The following is a 12,863-nucleotide window of genomic DNA, read 5'->3' as shown; positions in this document are numbered from 1 at the left end:
GTCACACCCACACCGGTCCATCTGCTCCGTTGAGGGTGTAGCGTGATTCGACGCTTCATGGCACAGCTTTGCAAGCTTCCACGTCCCACTATACGCGCTCTTTTCACCACTGTAGATAACGCTGCATATTGGTTTGGTTGGGCTTGCATATTGCGGTCCTACCATGGAAACCAATGTTGTGTGTGTGTGTGTGTGTGTGTGTGTGTGTGTGTGTGTGTGTGTGTGTGTGTGTGTGTGTGTGTGTGTGTGTTCTGAATGTTTTTGTGCAGATTAGTGTTCCAGTGGATGCCCGGAACTCCGCATTCAACGCGTCGACCAACGAATGGCGGTTTCTACATATTATCCTTCGTAGTCAGTATGGTGGGTCATCCACTTGCGGGTAGCACGTGCAGTTGACCCTGCGCTTCCATCTCAGTAAGGTATCGCCGATTGTTGACTTGGGATGGTCCAATTTATCAACAATTTGCCAAACAGATAGGCATGCAACATTACATCATATCACACCTCTTTCAAACTTCGTCAGTTCCCTTCGCGCAGCCATTTCAAACGGACACAGTTACACTGACTTGGAAGCATCATATTCTTCTAATTTATACCGGCTACAAACACGTGACTCGTTACATGGCACAATGCACCTTGCTCACGGGGTGCCCGCTGACTTCTTTCCAAGCATTTTCTGTATACGTAGATTCTATGGATATATCTGTTAGCAGTACATACATATTACGCCATACATATTAGTGTACTTCATTCTATCACAAATGTGTTCCACTACACATTTCAACGTATTCACATAGACATTAGAGCTTCATCGCGTATAGTGCTAATAGGCAATTTGTGAAAAAGAAACAGGCGATCGACTGATCGCCTGTTTCTTTTTATTATGATATTAGAACCACACATCTAAATCATCATCAGCATGATTTTCCGATATTATTATTATTATTATAAAAACCTCCATGGAGTGAAAGACTCATTGTGGGAGGTCCACTGTTATACACACAGTTTATCATGCTGTGCCTTAAATATATTCAGTGTCTCTGCACACACCACACTCTCGGGAAAAGCATTCAAATCACTCACCACTCTCCATGCAAAAAAACCTGCTCCTCACTTCCTTGCTCACACCTTCCTTATACAGCTTCCAGGAATGACCTCTTGTTCTCCTGCTATCCTCACCCATTCTGTGCAAAACCTCCCCGATATTAATCTGGTAATAACCTCTTAACAGCTTATATGTCTCAATCATATCCCCCCTCCTCTTTCTATCCACCAATTTCTGCAAATTGCATTTTGTCAATCTTTCTTCATGCTCTACATTCCAGAGACCAGAAACCACCTTAGTCAATCGCCTCTGAACTTTTTCCAACGCAATTTCATCTTTTTGAAAACCAGGTGACCAGATCTGTGCACAGTAATCCATATGTGGCCTGATCAAAGCCTTATACAAAGGAACCACAACATCCTTACTTCTACAAGTCAATGTCCTCCGCATCATTCCCATTATTCACTGTGTTGGCTTCACTATTTTAGTAACATGTCCCCGAAATTTTAGGTCCTTGTCTACAATCACTCCCAGATTTCTCATTTGCTCTACCTCTTCCAAGATATTTGCACCGATTGTGTACTTTACATCCCATCTATGCTTCCCAAATTTCAAAACCTTACACTTTGAAACATTGAATTGACATCCCCACTTATTTACCCATTCAGCCAGTGTATTCAAGTCCTCTTGCAAAGCTGCAGCATCCACACTACTCCTGATAGCTCTCCCCAACTTTGTATCATCTGCAAACAACTGCACATCACCATTCAGACCTCTCTAGATATCATTTACATACAAATTAAACAGCAATGGACCCAAAACAGACCCTTGAGGTACACCACTAGTAACTTTCCTCTTCTGGGATATCGCTCCTCCATAGACAACTCGCTGATACCTATCAGACAGCCAATCTCCAATCCAGCGAACCAATCTACTGTTCAGCCCCATCCGTTCCAATTTAATTACCAGCTTGTCATGTGGCAATTTATCAAATGCCTTTGCAAAATCTAAATATACCACTGTATATGCAACACCCTTATCCAACGCATTTGTCACTTTATTATAAAAAGTATGCAGGTTGCTAAAGCATGATCTTCCTTTAGTAAATCCATGTGGGCCGCTAAAGAGTATTTGTCTGTTGTCAACCCAATTCTGAATCTTATTCCTAACTAACTTCTCTAATACCTTGACCACAACTCCAGACACGCAGACTGGTCTATAATTCAAAGCCTTACTCTTATTACCTTCCTTATGAATTGGAACAATTTTACCCTATTTCCACTCTTTTGGAACTTGACCCAGTGAGAGACTCATGTTGAAAAGATATACAAAAGCTGTTGTTAACTCTCTGGCATATTCCCTCAAGACACGTGGCGAAATAGCATCAAGTCCCACAGCCTTATTTACATCAAGTCTATTCAAAACCTCATATACCTCCTGTTCACTTACTAACAGTTCCTCCTCCTCCTTTCCCACTGCTTTCAAGTTCTGCATGATGTCACATTCACAAGAATGAAATACCTTTAGAAATTGCTCACTAAATATCTCAACTATATCCTCCGCAGCGGTTATCATTCCTCCGTTTTCACCAATCAATCCCATCCTACCATAATCATTCTTTCTTCTACTGGCGACATATCGAAAAAACTCCTTAAGATTTTTTTTGGCTGCTTTAGCTAACTGCTGCTCATACTGTATTTTTACTGCACTTATCAAGTTAGTCACTTTCCTCGCCTGCTCTTTGTACTTCTCACGCAACTGGTTGTTATAAATACTCATTTTGTGTTTCTTCCACAATACCTTCTTCTCCAGATTGCATACCTTACCTCTTGATTCATCCATTTTACACCCGCTCTATTTATCCTCTTGACCCTTGGAATGCACTCTGATATTGCCTCCACCAAAGAGTTCTTGAGTATGGCCCAAGCAGCATTGATATCCTTTCCATCCAGTTCCTCTTTCCAATTTATTATCGCAAGCTGTTTCCTGAGCTTTTCGTTATTAGTCTTATAATTCCACATATATCCCTTTCTGACAGACGTCCTCGAATGACTGGTCATCCTGCACGTGATCACCTCGTGGTCACTCTCACCAACTGGTGGAAGATTTGACACCTCATTTATAATAACATCATCTGATGAGATGATCAAATCCAATACTCTTGATCCTCGTGTACCCTCCGTTACGTGCTACCCAAGGTAATTATCTTTCAAAAACTCCAAAAATTCATTTTCTTTACCCCCAGATGCAGTCTCTTGCTTCCAGTCTATATTACCATAATTAAAGTCGCCCATAATGATAACTCGTTTCTTGCTAGCTAGGCCAATTTGCCTATACATTTCCTTCTCATTACCCTCCATATTACCAGATCTATAGCAACACCCAACTAAACATTATATATGTATATATCAAGAGGTGCGCAAATAGTATAATAGTCTAGCATCTAACAGAATATGTCATGACTAGTTTCCCTGTTACATTAGTGATGCATATTAATATATCAGAAAATATAAATGCCTGAATGTGTTATTAGTAGGTACGGTTATTTAAAAAAAAATAATTCATTCCATTAAAATTATGTAAATATTTTAAATAATTAAACACCTGAAATAGTTATTTTCCAAGTTTTTTCCACCTCAATTATTAGTTTGCATCATTTTAAACAAGCGACATATTTATCTTTTATCGCATATATCGATGGTAAGCCTATTGGCCGACCTACCAAAGGCTTACCATCGACGCTAGATGATATTTCATAATCCACTTTCATGAATGATCTTTCCAAAAATTCATTATACATGGTAGTTCGAACTAAAAGTCAACTTTGACTGCTTTGCCTGCCTGGTTGGTCATGTGAATAGTTTAGTGCTGTATGGTTGAAATTACTGCCGGAGCATCAAGTCTATAAGACTAGTGCAGTGATATCCGTTAAATGCCACCTGGTTGGTTATGCCAACCGACTTTGAATCAAATCTTAGCTATTAAGTTAATTGCCCTAGAGAATGGGTTGCAGAAAATTACCGTAACGAAATAGGAAGAATATTCCTCAGTGAATAAGGAAGCTGACAGACAGCAGACAGCTCACCAAAAGAACAACTATATTACTTCCAGGAAAGGCGGAGTTTCAGATAAAATTGTGAATTTCCATTTACAACTCTGTCTTGAATAATTAATGTAATAGAAATATTTTTGCTGTTTCCCGTTTTTACTAGGCTGTTCGTTTTAATTTACAGAACACGGATTCTTAGACTGAAGATTCCAGCAGCTAGGAATACAACAGACCTCTCCCCCTCTCCGGAGAACTTTTCAGACTAAAATGATAATTGGAGTAATACGCGTTTATTAATGCAATACCGTATTGAATATTGAAATATTAATCATTGAATTATTGTTAGATTGAGTTGGTTGGAAATACTGCCGAAGCAACTCGGGCTATGAGGCCAGTATGCCCATCAACTGCGCGTGTTCTTGTGGCCTGTTTGTAAGATGAAAAATCCAGTTTCTGGGAGAGATAAACGCTATTGTCTTCTTCATGTGAAATCGACTAACTTACCTTCAACTGAAAAATTTTTATAACGATTTTTCGAGTCCTAGACAGAACTTGAACCCTGTGAAGTGAGATATAAGAATAAGGTTTAACTCTAACTACCTGCATTAAATGTCAGTGACATGCTTCTTCACCGAATAGGGCTAACATGCTTGAAGAGGAATTAACTGTTTTAATGCAGACTAACTCCTCCGACTCATACATTATTTGGGGAAGTTTTATAGTTTTCTGGAAATTTACGCCTCCTTCAACTATGATTAAGGAGAACAAAAATCTGCATTTTCAGTCATTGAAGTTTCTATATAAATATTACAAGTATTAAGCTGCTTGCGCTTCTTGTGATTTTCGGATATAATTTTTGAGGATTTTATAATTTTAGTGGAATTTTGAGCTCATGTTTAAAACAAAAACGAATAAAATTAGTCCACCGGATTTTCTGAAGTGAACAATTTTTAGAAACATTATTAAATATTAAATGTGTAGAAATTTTGGAATAATAATAACCATTACTCAAAAAGTCCTTGGAAAAACTGAAGTTTAATAGTCATGATCCGACAGAAGATATAGTATAGTCAGTTACGGATTAGCCAGTTCAATATTATTATTTAATATGACTGCTTTAAGAGAGCAGTGATACAGCAAGGATATTTCTGTAAATCTAGAATTCGCTAATGTATCGTAAATTACTAGTTAGTAATGCATATCAATACCCATAAGCGCGACTTCTGGATGTGCAGAATACTGCAAAAAAAAAAAAAAAAAAAAATGATAAACATGTAGGTGGGTGCCAAAGATCGCATGAACCAGTAGTAGGTTCAAAGATTGAATTTTCAGGATAGTAGCAAAACCATGCATGCTTTAAAGAAAAATGCTTGGGATTCACTAGTATAAAATGATGGTATGATGCACTTTAACGTTGTTGATATTGTACACTTTTTATTTTGTTAATTTTTTTTCGCTTGCATAGTGCATTCCGGAAGAACTATACCCGCATTTTGGTGGAAAGACTTGCACTCGAATCCCGTCCAGGATTTTCTACAGAAAATGAATGAATTCGTCTTATATGGGAGATTACGTCATTTTTCTCATTTAAAATAGATAAATCAGCCGGACAACACACGCAGTTTAAAGATACAAAAAAACAATTTCTCTCAATGGACTTAGTTGTCTTACAGTTGAAATAAACAACTACGGACAGTGCTGACTGATTTGTTAAAATTTGTTACGAATAACCAGCTAATTCGCACTTTCTTTATTAGATTTGCTAAATGTTCTACAAAGTATCCTGTATTTATAAATTAAGTTCAAAGATGAAATTCTATTGAAACCTACTGGTTATTCGAAACGAGTGGAATTTGTTGATAATGTGAATGTTATAAGATAGTGGTGGGTTGAACACCACTGTCTTATAGTGATACAACCTTTTTTACTACGCGAGCTACTTTCTATAAAAAGTTATTCGGCGATCTACTCTCTTATATAGATCACGTTCCCCCCAACCTGATATCTGATTACGCACAAATTAATAAACAACTAAAAATAAACAACTAAAAAAAATACACAACTAAAAACTTTATTTGCGTATTTAAAAATTTATTTATCACTTTTAATTATTTTAATACAACAATGACGGTCATATTTGAAAAAGCGGATTCTGACAAGTATGTCGATCCGAAACACGACAGAATTTTTCGCGCAATATCAGTTAATATTGGGAATTTTTCGGTGCATACTTCCAAATGACTTCATTGTTTATTGATTTTAAATGTAAACTATTCTGAATGTTTATTATCTCAAGTTCTACTTCAGCTTGGTTTATATCAAACAGCCCACTAATTTTATTTGAAATTTCTGTGATGTTCAAGTTTTCTTGAAATGGATTATTGATAAAAGATACAATCATTTCAGTTTTATTAAAATCTTTAAATCTTGAATTTATTTCTTCCTCAACTAATTCTATTTCACGAATAAATTCTTTTAAATCATAGCGAAGCATTTCTTGATTTTTGTTCAAAAAATTTTAATAAATATGGGAGATGTCTAAATTCGCGGTCATTTATATTTTACTTTAATAAAAATAAGTATTGTTGGAAAGTTTTTATTGAACTTAACATGTCAATTAAAATTTTATCTCTACCTTGTAACTCTAAATTTAAATTGCTTAATTTCGTGCAGAAATCTACTAAAAATGATAAGTGTAACAACCATCTTTTATCACTCAATTGTGGATAAACATCTCCTTTTTCATCAAGAAAAAATTTTATATCGTTAATTAATACAAGAAATCTTTCTAAAAATTGACTTCTGCTGAGCCAGCAAACATTATTGTACAACAGAAGTTCCCTATCATCATCTGCCTGTAATTTAAATAACCACCGTTGCAGGGCTTTTCCTCGAACAGAATTTACAATTTTAAATGTAATATCCAAAACATCTTTTGTGTTTAATCTTTTACTACACAGCACTTGTTGGTGAATAATACAGTGGTACGTTAAAAAAATCTGGATATTTGTCATCGTTTTTACATAATGAAATGAAGCCTGATTTATTACCTATCATTGCAGGAGCAATGATAGGTAATTTTAAAGTTTAAAAGCGGAACAAGTTTAAAAAGCGGAAGTTTGTGTTGTTTCACAAATTCATCAAATGCCGAAAAAAATGTCTTCTCCCCTAGTCCTTCCCAATAATGGTATAATTTTCAAAAGTTCTTCTTTACTTGAATAATCTTGAAATACCATGCGAATAAACACCATTAACTGAGCAATATCAGTGAAGTCGTTTGATTCATCAAATTGTAATGAAAACGCAACACACTGGTGAATGTCTGACATTAACCTGGCCTGGAAACTTTTCTCTGGTAATTGGAACTCTTCCTTTCGGCAATTTGAAATCTTGTCTGCGGCCTAGAAGTAGTCTCTCTCTCTGGCGACGTCTCGAACCGAGAAGCTCCTTTCTGGAAGCGGGAAACACTTCTCTCAAGCAACGTGGATCCGGGCTGTCTCTCTGACGGCGATTCTGGACCGGGCGGCCTCCTCTCTGACAGGAATTCTGGAACCGGGAACCCTTCTACTTGCTTTAGTCCCTTTTTATTAGGCCACCTCTGAGACCTTGCATGAAGTTTGGCAATTCCCAAGGAATCGGTATGAGTCTTTCACCTTAAGTTTGAAGTTCGGCACGCCTTTTGTTCTCCTCCGCTTACTTTTGATTGTAAGTTGCCGGCCATCGGAAAGTTGTTTGAACTCTTTCTGACTGACTTCGGAGATGTTTACACTTAGAGCCTGCAAGCCTTTCTCATACATATAAGTTTCAATAACAATCTTTCTAATACCGCCATGTACAGCTTCGGCGACAAAAACATTGCCTTTGTTTTTAACACTCTAGTATATTCTTATTAAAGCAGTATATACAGTGAGCTTCAAAAGGGTTATTTACAAAAACATCTAATGCAAACTATACCGAGACAAACAAAGTTTATTTTTTTACAATATTCACATGGGACTTAACCTAAGTAAAAAAATCGATATAATGTGCTTTGGAATATTTAATATTTAAGCTACAATCGAGTTTTTACACTTTGCTTATAATCGTATTCACTCGGCTCGCTGTTTGACTTCCACTGATCGAAATTAATTCATTTACCCGGACTTATAAGAAAATTTACTGATTTGACAATTTTAACGAAAAATAAATAAACAATAGCAATACACTTAAAGCGAATTAAAAATAATACAAAATAACGATAAATAAAATATTGTTTCAGTTTTAATTAAACTTGTAAGGAGAAATACACAAGAGATCGACCAAAAATCGCTCCGCGATCGACGGGTTGAACACCCCTGTTATGAGAGATCCGATACACTTGTAATATCTTTTTCAAATTCAATTCTAGATAATATTTCCCCTAAAACTCCGTTTGGGAGAACCAAAAAAGTGCTAAATATTTCATTCATTGTAATCTGTGTTGTCAGTTATATATATATATATATATATAATTCGCAGATGGCATGTTTAAAAGCGCTGTAACAAACGCGAATTCCTAATAACAGTCAAATTGTTCATGCAATAGTTTCAAAATACGGCTGTGTTACGAAAAATCTATGTATAAAGTTATAGTATTGTGAATAAATTTAAAATTTAATTTTTCGAATTACAATGATTGTTAGTTTTATAGAAATGTAAATATATTTTAGAGTTGGTTATAAAAAAAAAGTTATTACTGTATAATAAAATATTCAGTTTTAATAAGTATTTTTAATGTAATGGCAGTTACGTAGAATTGTAGTAATATGTATCTTCTCTGCCAACCCCCCCCCTCCCAAGTTTAAAGCATCTGAAAATAAACAATGTTTTAACTTGATGTTCTTTTTTTAATGGGAAATATTTTGGAAAGAGGAAAGGGAACCAGTGTTTTCTAAGTAATAATATTTAAATGTTCATAATGCTGTTTTAATATTGTTTGGTGTTATTAAAAAGCAAATATAAAACATATTATCCATGTAATTGTCTGAAGCTTCATTTGTAATTTCTTATTGTCCACCTACAAATGAAAGGTTAATTCTTTTAATTCTATGTTACACTTGGCAGTAATTGAAAGTCTTGAACACAATGCTGATATCCTTAACAAAAGGAAGTGCCGCCTATCTTCCACTCCAGAACAGTGTTCTTTAAAGAAATTCCTTAAAAAATCTCATCCGACAGAAGTAGTCTTTTCGACTCGAAAATTCTCTAGGACATTTGAAGAAGAAGAATTAAAAATAGCAATATTCAGGAAATAAAGCCGAAATACTGGCTTTATTTCTTCAATATTACTATTGTATTTGGCCAAATTGCATTCCACTGGTAATCTATGAGTATATTATGGTAAACATGCGAAAAGTCATTCCCATATCTTAAATTCGTTTGGACATACGAAGACGAGGCAATTTCGAGTTTGCTGTTTTGTTGACACAGCAAATGCTTGCTTATCAAGAAAACAACTTGCCTGTGTTATTTTAACCTCAGTGTTGCAGTTACGACCATATTGCTTGATTCTGTGTTGGTCGACGTTTGCGAAGTGCACAGGTGATTGTTTTGCGAAAAGGAGTGGTTACGCTAATACCTAACTCTTGTCAGACGAGGTATATAATGCTCCAGTAACTTTCGGCATTCCCTCCCTTGTCATCCTATCGTGATCCTCACAATCAACTTTTGACAATCATACTCCATTTCTTCCGTGGATTTACGCTGTTTTTATCTTTTTACAGACTTATTAAATGCTTAAAGATATATAACACCTAATATAGATATCGTTTTATCCCCCCCCCACGATGCGTTTGGTAACAACATTTTTAGAACAAGAAAATCATGCATAACCTTTTGTCAGTCCAATAAATAAAGTCTGTACTAGTTGATTGTTCTAAGTTCACAAAACCTAAATGTAGAACTCAAGCCTTCGATCTGGCTTATTCTCGTTAAGAACCTGATCAAATTCCATGAAACTCTTTGGATATTGAAGCCTGAGTCTTGCTGCCGAGACAGCTAAAGCCATGGACTTTATAGTATATCAGTTACGTTTGTATTTTTCTGAAAGAATAACTCGAGTTTCTTGGAGGTACAAATAAAAGCTTTCCATCTCCAGCCGAAACTAACTAATAACGTTTCTAACGCCTGCGATAGGATTCTAGCTCAGACCAACCATGGCATAACACATGGAGACGTTTCTAACACATTGGCAAGGTTATACAAAACCATTTCTCTCGCATGCAGGATAAAAGCCATATACTTTAGATTTGATATTTAAAACAAACTGCAACTTGACTAGGTATTTTAGCTCTCCCTCTAAAGTTTTTTTTCTCTTAGACGAAACGTTAATTATGTGCCTCCTAGCTAAAAGAATGCTTCTTAGTTTTTAACTTTTATGTAGATATAGTTTTATTTTCTCTTTTTTTCTTATATAAAAGTATTGTGCTCCGACTTTGCTGCGCTTTTGGTGAGTGAGTGTCCTGCTCTAGTTCTTTGCAGATAAGTACGGAAACAATCATAAATAAAGTGCATTCCTACTCATTCACTCTCACAATCTTTGCTAGTGCTATTTTAGGACATATTAATAAGCAGTTTATGTATAAGCATTTGTACAATATAATGTTGTATCGTTCTAAAGTTTGCCATTGCAGCTGATCACATTGAAACCAAATTGAGATGAATACCACAAATCTTATCAGAGATTCTAACTACTGTCAAATTTTATCGAATTTCATCTAACCTGAGTAATTACTTGGTATTATTTCAAAATATTTTTCCTAATCCTTCCCCTCTCGCTGCAATTGTATTCCGATTTAAAACAAACGTGAGATTACGGAACACATTTCAGTAGAGGTGAGCTATTTGGAGTTATAACCGAAGCAACTAAAGTTGTGAGGCTAGTGCATTATGTTTGTTAAATGGGCATATCTTCTACCCGGATTGTCTGTTTTTCCAGGAGTTTCCAGGAGAAAAAATTCCCTACTCTTTTCGTATGAGGCTGATCAACTCACGTTAAGTCGAAAAGTCTTTATAAGTTCTTCGCCTCCTGGACGGAATTATAACTCATTCAATAATGACAATACTTAGACAATACTGACTAAGATATGAAGGCTCACATTTTGGTAGCTATCCTGAATATGAAAGTTTATTAAATTTTGTCGAACTAAAAGAAAGATTATTGCTTTGTGTTGTTTCGAAACGTTCTGTGTAGTTTATTCTGAAAGTGCTCGATTTAAACGAAAACTGAGCTATCTCGATAGTTTCAAATCGCATCCTGGAATTGATTGACTTTCGAAACATTCTGTCTTTGTTAATACATTATTTCAAATAAAACATATTTCAAATGTTTCCTGATGATTATTCCAGAAATGCTGAATATTGGTTTGCAATACATTTGAGACCTTTATTTCCTCTGAATGAAATGCAGGTGAACCGAGATGTCGTTTTTATCCTTTGCAACGCATTAATATTCAGCTGTTTATGAACGTGTGGAATGCCGGGGTGCCGTTTCTATACCCGACATCAAGAATTCTGACAGTGGCTCGGAGGCATTCTTTAAAGAGTTTCTTTAGATCGAAGCCACACCCATATGCAACTAGTTAAAGAAGCGGTCCAATGTTGATCTGCTTCAATAGAATATATTACAACGTCTGCAGATTTTTTATTTATTTTTTTTTTTATCTGGCCGTCATGGCCAGACTAGAAGAATGTGGTGCCCTACTGCGAATCGAACCGTGAAGTCTCGACATAGCTTCAAATAAAAAATCAAATACAGTCCATTTATGTGATAACTTGCTAAATATAAAGAGCAACGTTATAATGTTTTTTTTTCACTTTTTTTTTCGTCAGTTTCCGAAATCGGAAAATTTTTTTCAGGCCTATTTGGATATAGAATAAATTATTACTCCCTCCCCTCTCCCGATCATCACTATACTCTTATTTTGAAATACTTCTATAATAATAATAATAATTCATCGCAAAGAAGTGGGAATCAATATCGTTCAACTTATACGAGAATTTCAATAAAAGTTCCGATTTTGCCATTTACTGCATCCTTCAACCATCGCTCTCTCTTCTCCTCCTAAAAAATAGAAAACTGGAATATTATACTCAAATTTCATTCCGTCATTCGCTGTAATTATAGTGGCCAAGTATGAGTCCAACAGAAAAACAACACTCATCATAATTCGTACCATTCTTTTAGTTTATTTATAGTTCCGCGAGATGTGCACTTTGTGTACGTCTTTGCAATGCCTTTACAGTTGTAGAGATGGTTGATAGACAGCTATCCGATGGAAAACTGGTTAGGGAAGCGAAATATTCCTTAAACCAAACTTTATAATCGATTCAACAAAATGCTATGCTTAACTTGGCCGTGGACTCCAGCTTCCCCCTGCCCATTCTCCAAAACATTTCCTGTGCTGTTTCCACATTGGCTTGAGTGAATATGTTTAATTAAGGATGATGGCTCATGACTTCATTCCGAGGTCTTCTTACGTTGCTAACACTGGTTAAGCATAATAAGATGAACATATTCCGCACACCATTCTTACTGCTGCCCAAGATCCCCTCCCGTTTTTTAATCATACGTTTCAGTATGCCAGTGTCCGCGCAGTTAGCCTAGTGGCTATACGCTTCACAACTATATCTCTGGGGAAGGAGTGTCCTAGGTTCGATTCCGTCGACGATGTTAGGAGCTTGAGGATCTTTCTCGGCCATAGTCAAGTTAGCCGGTCTTGGGCGTGAACAGCAGGGTCCCCCCCCAGTTTA

The sequence above is a fragment of the Typopeltis vanoorti genome, chromosome 6 (assembly GCF_054136105.1).
Source record: "Typopeltis vanoorti isolate ZY-2024b chromosome 6, IOZ_Tvanoo_1.0, whole genome shotgun sequence".
Lineage (NCBI taxonomy): Eukaryota > Metazoa > Arthropoda > Arachnida > Uropygi > Thelyphonidae > Typopeltis > Typopeltis vanoorti.
The sequence above is the reverse complement of the archived record's forward strand: the minus strand, read 5'-3'. Positions refer to the sequence as shown.